Source organism: Dipodomys spectabilis, unplaced genomic scaffold (genome assembly GCF_019054845.1).
Source record: "Dipodomys spectabilis isolate Male_0828 unplaced genomic scaffold, ASM1905484v1 ptg000701l, whole genome shotgun sequence".
NCBI classification, from domain to species: Eukaryota; Metazoa; Chordata; class Mammalia; order Rodentia; family Heteromyidae; genus Dipodomys; species Dipodomys spectabilis.
The window spans coordinates 93,968-104,157 of record NW_024871378.1 but is presented as its reverse complement, the minus strand read 5'-3'; positions in this window follow the sequence as shown (position 1 = coordinate 104,157).

Below are 10,190 nucleotides of genomic sequence, written 5' to 3'. Positions count from 1 at the left end.
AATGTCTTTTTCTTGCCTTATTGCCCTGGCTAAGGGTTCTAGGACTATGTTGAAGAGGAGTGGAGACAGTGGACATCCTTGCCTTGTTCCTGTTTTTAGGAGGATTGGTTGTAGCTTTTCCCCATTAAGTATAATATTGGCTATTGGTCTGTCATAAATGGCTTTTATTGTTTTTAGAAATGTTCCTTCTATTCCTATTTTCTCCAGAGCTTTTAGCATGAATGAATGTTGAATTTTATCAAAGGCCTTTTCTGCATCTGTGGCGATAATCATGTGATTCTTGACCTTGGCTCTGTTGATATGCTGGATTACATTTATTGACTTACGTATGTTAAACCATCCCTGTGTCTCTGGGATGAAGCCTACCTGATCATAGTGTATTATTTTTTTTATGTGTTTCTGGATTCTGTTAGCTAGAATCTTGTTAAGGATCTTTGCATCTGTGTTCATCAAGGAGATTGGCCTGTAATTCTCCTTTTTGGTTGGGTCTTTGCCTGGTTTGGGGATGAGTGTGATATTGGCTTCGTAGAATGAGTTTGGGATAGCTCCCTCCTTCTCTGTTTCTCTGAAGAGCTTGAGGAGTATGGGTATTAGTTCTTCTTTAAAGGTCTTATAGAATTCTGCTGTGAATCCATCTGGTCCTGGGCTTTTTTTTGTTGGAAGACTTTTGATAGCTTCCTGTATCTCATTATAGGATATTGGCTTATTTAATTGGTTAACTTCTTCTTTGCTCAGTTTGGGTAACTTGTATTTCTCTAAAAATGCATCCATTTCCGCCAGATTTTCTTCCTTTAGAGAGTATAGCTTTTGAAAGTAGTCTGTTAGAATTGTTTGGATATCTTGGGTACGTGTTGTGATGTTTCCCGTGGCATCCCTAATCCTATTAATATGGGTTTCCTCTCTTCTTTTTTTAATTAATCTTGCCAACGGGCCATCAATTTTGTTTATTTTTTCAAAGAACCAGCTTTTTGTTTGGTTTATTTTGGTTATGGTTTTCTGATTTTCTAATTGGTTAATCTCTGCTCTCAATTTGGTTATCTGGCTTCGTCTAGTAGCTTTAGGTCCCATTTTTTCCTGTTTTTCTAGCTGTTTTAGTTGCAACATGAGATTATTTACTTGGTCTGTCTCCATTCTCTTGATGTGGGCACTGAGGGCAATAAATTTGCCCCTCAGGACTGCTTTTGCTGTGTCCCACAAGTTTCTTTGTGAGGTGTTTTCATTTTCATTGAGTTCTAGGAACTGCTTTATTTCTTCTCTGATCTCTTCTGTTACCCAGGCCTTGTTAAGGAGTGTGCTGTTCAATTTCCATGTATTAGAGAAATTTCTGCGGTATGCTTTGTTATTGAGAGCTAGCTTGATTCCACTGTGGTCAGATAGGATACAGGGGATTATGTCGATCCCTTTGTATTTGCTTAAGTTCCTTGAATGAACTATGATATGGTCTATTTTGGAGAAAGTTCCATGAGCTGCTGAGAAGAATGTGTACTGTGTTGTTTTAGGGTGAAATACTCGGTAGATGTCAGTTAATTCCGCTTGAAGTATGGCCTCACTTAATTCGGTAGCTTCTTTGCCAATCCTCTGGTTGGTAGACCTGTCCTTTGGTGAGAGTGGCGTGTTAAAGTCTCCTAGTATTATCGTATTGGGATCTATTTTATTCTGTAAGTTTGAGAGCATTTGTTTAACATATCTGGGTGCACCGATATTTGGGGCATATAAGTTGATGATGGTTATATCCTCCTCTTGGATTGTTCCCTTTATTAATATGTAGTGTCCGTCCTTGTCTTTCTGTACTGATTTTAATGAAAAGTTTATTTTGTCAGATATCAGGATAGCTACACCTGCTTTCTTATTGGGGGAATTTGATTGGTAGATCCTTTTCCACCCCTTCACTCTGAGTTTGTTTGTATGTTTGGCTGAGAGGTGGGTCTCCTGAAGGCAACAGATGGATGGGTCTTGTTTTCTGATCCAGTCCTCAGTTCGTTTTCTTTTAATTGGCGAATTCAGCCCATTTATATTAAGAGAAAGTATAGAGAGATGCATTGTTGTCCCTGCCATTCCGTTTTCCTAAGTTTTTCTTCTTTCCTTTCCTCCTGTGCTTGCTCAGTTAGACTTTGAGTAATGCCTGTTTGGGGCAGGTCCCAGTTCCTGGTTGCTTTCTTCAGGTTGTGTCCCCCCTCTTAGAATTCTTTGTAATGCTGGCTTAATGTTTATGTATTCATTTAGTTTTTCTTTGCTATTAAAAGTTTTCAGTTCTCCATCGAATGTGAATGCTAGCTTTGCCGGGTATATCAGTCTGGGTTGGCAGTTATTGGCTCTCAGGGCTCGTATGGTGCTTTCCCAGGCTTTTCTTGCATTCATTGTTTGTGTGGAGAGATCTGCAGTGATTCTAATTTTTTTCCCGTTGTAGTATAGCTCCTTCTTCATTTTTGCTGCATGCAGGATTGTTTCCTTATTATTCAGATCCATCATTGTTACTATTATGTGCCTAGAAGTGTTTCTCCTGGGATCTTGCTTGTTGGGTGTTCGATAAGCTTTTGTGATGTAGTTAAGATGGTCGTTTTTGAGGTGGGGAAAATTTTCATTGACTATCTTGTTAAATAGGTGTTGCATTCCCTTGCTCTGGAATTCCTCACCTTCGTCCACTCCGATTATGCGAAGGTTAAATTTTTTAGCATTATCTGCTTGCTCTTGAATTTCCCTTTGGTTTAATTTGAGTGATTTTTCCATATCTGTCACTTTTTGGTCCAGTTGGTGTATTCTGTCTTCTGTATCTGACACTCTACCTTCCATTTCATTCACTCTGTTGACCGTGGCTTCTATTGTGGTTTGCATGGTGGAAATGGATCCCTTTATGGATTCAATGTTGGTTCTCAGAGTACTGATCTCACCTCTCAATGAGGTGATATCAGTATGCATTACCTCTAATTTGGCGTTTATCTCACTTCTTACTGAGGTTTGTGCAGCTTCTATTTTTGCATCCAATTTTTGTTTGATATCCTGTATATCTTTTGATAGTTCATCCTTGTGCTCTTTCAATTTCTGATCCATTTCTCGCTTTATTTCTTGAGTCATTGCCTCCAGCAACCCTTGGATGTAGTTTTTGTCTTCCATTCCTGCTTTGCTCCCACTGGGGCTCTCCCCTGCGTGGCTGCTGGCTTTTGAGGTGAGCTTGCTGTCCTGGGTAGTGGTAAACCTTGTGATTTTTCTCTGTGATTTTCGCATGGGGGTTCAGGAGACTGCTCTTCAATCTTGTTTTGGTGTGTCTGTCTTTGCTTGGTTGCTGATTCTGTATTGGTAGAGAGAGTCTGTGCCTGATCTGGATTCTGTTGGGAGCCTATTTCCAGCTGCTATTCACTTAGGATTCTCAGCTCTCTGCTGTAGCAATTCCCGCCTTTGGAAGGGTTGAGCAGCCTAGACTGCTTGTGTTTGCTCTTGCGGGTGCTCTTGGGAAGATCAGATGCTCTGGATGCACTCTCCCAAATACTGGAGTCTGCTATGGGCTCCTGATGTGTTTTTGTTTGTTTGTTTTGGGCTGGTTGTGGGCTTGAACTCTAGGTTTGGGTGCTGTCCCTCAGCTCTTCAGCTCAGGGCTGGCACCCTACCATTTGAGCCACAGCCCCACTTCTGACCCTTTTTGCTTTGTTCAGGCGCCGGTCCCCTGGCCTGGTTCCGGCCCCAGCCTGGAGCGCGCTCGTTAGGCCTGTGCTAATGTGTATACCACCTTGGTTATGCAGCCTGGAGGACACAGTTCAAATTTCTTCTACTGTTGGTAGTCTTGACCCAGGGGCACTGTTCCTGGCTTGAGCATTTAAGCTCCCTTCCAGGGGCGCTCTTGCTCTGGCCTGGCCAGCAGAGTGTGCTCCACCGGCTGGTGGAGCTCTCGAACAGTTCCCAGTTTTAGTGGGTCCTGTGGTCCGGGTGTTGGGGTAGGGAGTCTAGGTCAGGGTCTGGGGATTCCCTCCAGCTCTGGTCTCCCTTGATGGATTCCCTGTCCCCTGATGGGTACTCACCCTGTAGGTCGTCAGTTGTTGTTGCAGTCCGTCAGTTGTTGTTGCAGTCCGAGTTCAGTTGGGGTGGTTGCGGGCTGGGTTGGGCGGCCCCCCGCCGGGTCGTTGCGATCGCGATTGGGCAGGTGGTCTGCGGACAGGTCCCTTTGTGGTGCTGCTGGTGCCGGGCGGCTTTGGCGGGATGGAGCCTCTCCGCTCCGGTGGAGAGTGATGGGTGGGGTGGGATCCTCCTGGAGACTCCCGGCTGGTAGGTTTCTCTGTTCCTGGCGATCCGCTGTTCTGCAATCCGGTACCTGGTGATCTGCAAGCAGCCCCCTGTGTCTCTGTGGCTCCAGCAGCCCCCGCCGGGCCGGCTGGCGGCGGCTTGGCGCACTGCCGCGCGGCCAGTAAAGGTTGGGGGAGGGGTCTTCGCTCTTCTCTGTTCTGAAATTCTTCTTTTCCTCTCTTTCTTTTTTTGTTATTTTCCACCTCTGGTTTTTCTCTGAGTGTTCGTCTTTTTGTTGTTGTCGGTCTCTTGGGGAGATTAAAGGTTGGAACTCGAACTCTCTTTTTGGTTGGAGAGAGCTGTGGCGTTTCCCTACTGCCCCGTCGCCATCTTGAGAACTCCCCCAGATATGGTGGTTTTGAAAACCGATTGTTTCTGGTGCTGTACCTGTTTAGACCGCAGTATTTTTTCCTATTGAATGGCATAAAATATTATGTGCAATCTTGCAGAAACATTTGAATGTAAGTACAATTCATGGGATTGATTCAACACTAATACATAAATTTTGTAGAGACTCTACTTGTGAATTTCAGAATTTTCTATTCATCCTAGATTGTGTAGAAATCAACTAGGAAGGAGCAAACTATTACATGACATATTATAATGGTGAGATGGTGAATTCCAATAAGGACATAAACACCCAGCTTTGCTTCTGGATTCAAGGTAAGGGTGAATAGGGATTGAATAGGTAGTAGAAATTAAAATGAATTCATTTGGTTGAGCCAGAATCAACAATATATTAATAAATGTAATATGTAGATGAAGCAATGGGAAATGGTTTGAAATCACTTTGTTCATAGAATGATTCCTGCAAAGAAATAGAAAAAAATATTCTTTTACTTTCTGTGGAAAACACTAGAATATATATTTCTATATTCTGCATATGAACAAGAACTTCACTAACAGTTCGAGAGATATTCAAAACTGATGAGAGCACATCATCAGTTATTTTCAAAAAATTTCATGCTTACTTCCATTCCATATTCATTGAAATTTGATTGTTGTATACAAACCCCACAAATTACACTTTGCCACTCTCTGCCACAACACATTCAAATTTCATTGAACATTTGAAGGGTGACCCTAGTCAATCCTTCAAGGAATGGATTATTTGCCAGTTCTTCAAAATTTACTCTACTGTCATCCATTCAGGCTCAGCCATGTCTTGGCATAGTTTCTGAACTAGGTTTCTTGTAATATATCCATGAACGTATCATGCATCAAAGAAAATAGGAAGAAATAACTTCACGCGGTTGTTCAGAAAAGAAAATCCATAGTGGTTTTACTATGAACTTATTGCTATGAACTTAAATCAACACTCCATTCCAATATTTGTGAACGGATGAATAAAAACAAACCACAAAGAGTGTTTTATGAGATTTATCCTACCAAATGATACGTGCTTTATGGTAGGCAAGTAAAATATGAAGGAACACCATGCAAATATCTTCAGGTACAATTATAAGAAATATTCCATGGCTCAAACAAATAAACGGCTTTTCCATTCTCATGTGTGGACAAAGCAAATGATATTGTGAGGTCACAATTATATTGTGACGTGGTATCAGGTAAATATATTCAGCAGTTTGGAAAAATAATTAATCTTTAAGACACATATGCAAGTCACCTCTCAGTATAAACACAAATGTTGGACTTTGAAATGAACAAAGATAATTTCCAATAACTTAGGGTATCGTTCCTACATTAACACTGATTTCTCAAATATGTATGGTTATGAGAATTCTATGCCATAGATATACCAACATTTGGAATATATCACTTGGATCGAGCCCAGGGTGAGGCTTGAATATCAATGAACTTATCAAGGATTCAATACCCATTGCTAAAGAAGACACATAAAAATTCCATGATTACCTGTGATTAATTTTTATCATGATGAAATAAAATCAAGAATTGAAGGCAGGAAAAATATCCTCACTTTTCAATTCCAAAAAAAAAAAAAACATAGTAATTGCCTAACATTGACTTATGGGTGGTGAAACAGAGTAGGAAAAAATGTACATCATTTCAGTTTGTACACAGAGACACAAAATTTGCATCTACAAATAGACAGGTAACAGAAATATCTGATTACAAATACAAATCAGCTCATATAGATATATGTAATGGCAAAGGTAGGGTTGGAAAATCCTGAAGAGACAAATCAACAAGTAACATGATCTACACTGTCACAGATTCTTTCATGAATTTAGATTCTTCAGTATCATCTATTTTTTAGATGTCAGAAAAATTATGATTCCATAACTAAGACATATTGGCATAAGGGATCAGAAATAATAATCCTACTGGATCACATTAAGTGTTCGAATAACCAATGAAGTAAGGAAATATCACTGCCCCATCAAACATTACTCTCTGAAATTCAGAGAGAAAATACATGATATTATGAATAGGGAGTGAACAAAATCTAATTGGCTCTTATGTGGAAGGAAAAAATTCAGAGATTTTGGAAATACCAGTGAGTATGGGGCATTGTTGTTGAAATATTGCATTACATTCCTCTCTTTGGTTATTGTTCTTATTGGTCATTGGTCTTGAACTTTGGGCTTGGGCACTGTCCCTGAGGTCTTCAGAGCTCAAATACTCTACCACTTGAGCTACAGAACCACTTCCAGTGTTGAAATGGTTAATTGGTGATGAGAGTGTGACAAATATTCCTGAGATCTGAACCTCTGATATCAGCCTCCTACAGGTCCCTAAGCAACCTGTTTTTTTTTCTCTGTTATCCAGGTTCACTGAAGATTTTTGAGCTTGTCTGTTCCCAACATTCATACATACTGAAAATCTATGAGTAACAATGGTTTTCCTTAAGGATAATATTCTCTATAGTATTTGATTTATCCCCAAAGATATAACCATTGTCGATTATTATGCATTATCCCACATTGTGTGCCTACTTAATCCAGAAATGTTTTACTCAATTCACAACCTCTTAGGCTTAACTTTTTAATAATAGTATTATCTCTTTTTACCTATATAACTTCCAATTATTCCAATTTAAGAATTTTTATTTTTATTTTTTCATGTTCCTTTTTATTTCTCTCCTCCTCTCATCTTTTCCTGTTCTTCTATCAATATCATTTCTTTATGCATACCTAATTTGAACTGTTTCATTTCTTAAATTTAATTTTTTGTTTTTCCATGTTTCTTGTTTTTTTTCTCACTCCTATCATTCTGTCCAATCCATTTCCCTTCTGAGATTAGGACTTCTTTAACTTCACTCTCCTTTTACCTCTGCACATCACTCTAATCCTATTTTCCCCCACAATTCTCCCTAAAACTAATAATTTCTGCTTTGCTGAATCCCTCTTTGGTCTTCTTAGTTCTTTAATCCATGGTTGTTTGATGTTGAATAGATTGAATCTGTTGAACTAGACAGTATCTGCTGCCATTTGACTGTGCAACTACAGGAATTTGGTTGAAGCATGTCTTAACATAGTGCTCTAAAACAAAATTGTTACTTTTATACAAAATGGGCAGAAAAAGCTGGAAAAACACAAGAAAAAAGGCAAGTCCGGATACCAGGTGATAAAAGAAAACCAACAAGACCAAAATTAAGTCTAAAGAAAGGGCACCCATATTGAGTATCCAAGTACCATAGGAAGAAGCCAGTTGTCACAGCCCCCAAGAAGGTGGAAAACATTGCAAGAACTAACAAACACCTTTCAGTCCTAACTCTCAGTATCTATGGACTTAAGTCTCCAATTAAGGGACATAGACTAACTAGTTGGATTGAAAAGCAAAAATCTTGTATCTGCTGCCTTCAGGAGTCATACCTTGACATTAAAAACAAACATATTTTGAAAGTGAAAGGCTGGAATAACATCTACCAAGCAAAGAACCTCATAAATAGGCAGAAATTTCAATACTTAGATAAAATGCACTTCAAATTAAAATTAGTGAGAGAGATAAAGAAGGTTGCTGCATTCTAATTAAGGGATTTCTCCTTCAGGAGGGCATTACAACTCTAAATATCTAATCGCCAAAAAACAGAGCACCCAAATTTAGCCAAGAAACACTGCATTCCCTCAAGTCTCATATAAATCCAAAGATATTAATTCCTGGCGACCTAACACACCACTATCCCTACTAAATAGATCAAACAGAAAAACTCAATGGAGAAACCACCGATCTAAAGAACTGCATAGATCAACTAGATTTAAAAGCCATCTACTGAATATTTCACCCAGCAGCACCAGAATCCACGTTTTTCTTAAGCACATAGGGCATTTTCAAAAACAGACCACATTTTAGGTCACAAAGCAAACTTGTCCAAATTCAGAAACATTGAAATTATGTCCTGCATTCTCTCAGACAAAGGAATAAAATTAGAATTCAACACCAAAAGCCATCAAAGAAAGTCCCATAACACATGGAGGCTGAACAACTCACTGCTGAATGACCACTGAAGAGATTAGAAAGGAAATTCAAATGTTCATGCTATTCAACAAAAATGAACACACAAATTACCAGCTCCTCTGGGACACGGCAAAGACAATACTCAGAGGAAAGTTTATAGCTTTGAGTCCCGACATCAAAAAATTTGAGAGATCTGAAACCAACAATTTAATGAGACATCTGAGCCTCCTTGAAAAAGAGCAGCAAGATAAACCCCAGTAGATAGAAATAATTGAAATTAAGTCAGAATTAAATGAATTAGAAGCAAAAAAATATATAGAAAGACTCAACAAAACGAAGAGCTGGTTCTTCAAAAAAAATTAACAATTATCAGACCCTTAGCCAATCTTATTAGAAAAAGAAGAGAACACACCCAAATAAATACACTCAGAGATGAGAATGGAAACATCACCACAGAAACAATGAAGATTCAGAACATTATAAGAGAATAATTCTCAAAACTTTATGCTCATCAGTTTGAAATCTTGACAGAAATGCACCTTTTCCTAGCAAATATCGACATGCCAAAACTAAACTAAGATGAATTAAACCATCTTAACAGGCCCATATCAAGCATTGAAATAGAAACAGCAATAAGAGACCTCCCAGCTAAGAAAAGTCCAGGACCAGTTTTACAGCAGAATTTTACAAGGCCTTCAAAGCAGAGCTCACACCAATATTCCTCCAACTCTTCAATGAAATTGAAAGAGAAAGTTCAGTACCGAATACATTCTATGAAACCATCATAACCCTCATCCCAAAACCAGGCAGGGACTCATCAAAGAAAGAGAACTATAGACCCATTTTTTTTTTGGGTCCGGTTGTGGGGCCTGAACTCTGGGCCTAGGCGCTGTCTTCAGTTCTTCAGCTCAAGGCTAGCGCTCTACCACTTGAGCCACAGCGCCACTTCCGGGTTTTTTCTTTTTGCTTATGTGGTGCTGAGGAATCGAACCCAGGGCCTCAGGCATGCAAGGCAAGCGCTCTACCACTGAGCCAACTTCCCAGCCCTAGACCCATTTTTTTGATGAACATCAATACAAAATTTCTCAACAACATTTTTGTCAATGAACTTCAACAATTCATCCAAAAAATCATACATCACAATCAATCAGGATTCATTTCAGGGATGCATAGCTGGTTCAATTAATAAAATTCATCACATCGACAAGACTAAGGCTGAGAACCACATGGTTATCGCAATAGATCCAAAAATAGCACTTGACAAGATCAAACACTCCTTTATGATGAAGGCTGTGGAAAAACTGGGAATCCATGGAACAATCCTTCAAACAATAAAGGTTCATTATTGTACTCTATGGTGAAAAATTAAAGCCAGTTCCTTTAACTTCAGGAAGGAGACAAGGATGCCCACTCTCTCCACTTCTCTTCAATTTAATACTAAAATGCCTAGCTACAGTAATAAGACAAGATGCAAACATAAACATAAACTCTCACTCTTTGCAGAGTACATGATCTTGTGTTTAAAAAATCCCATGTAG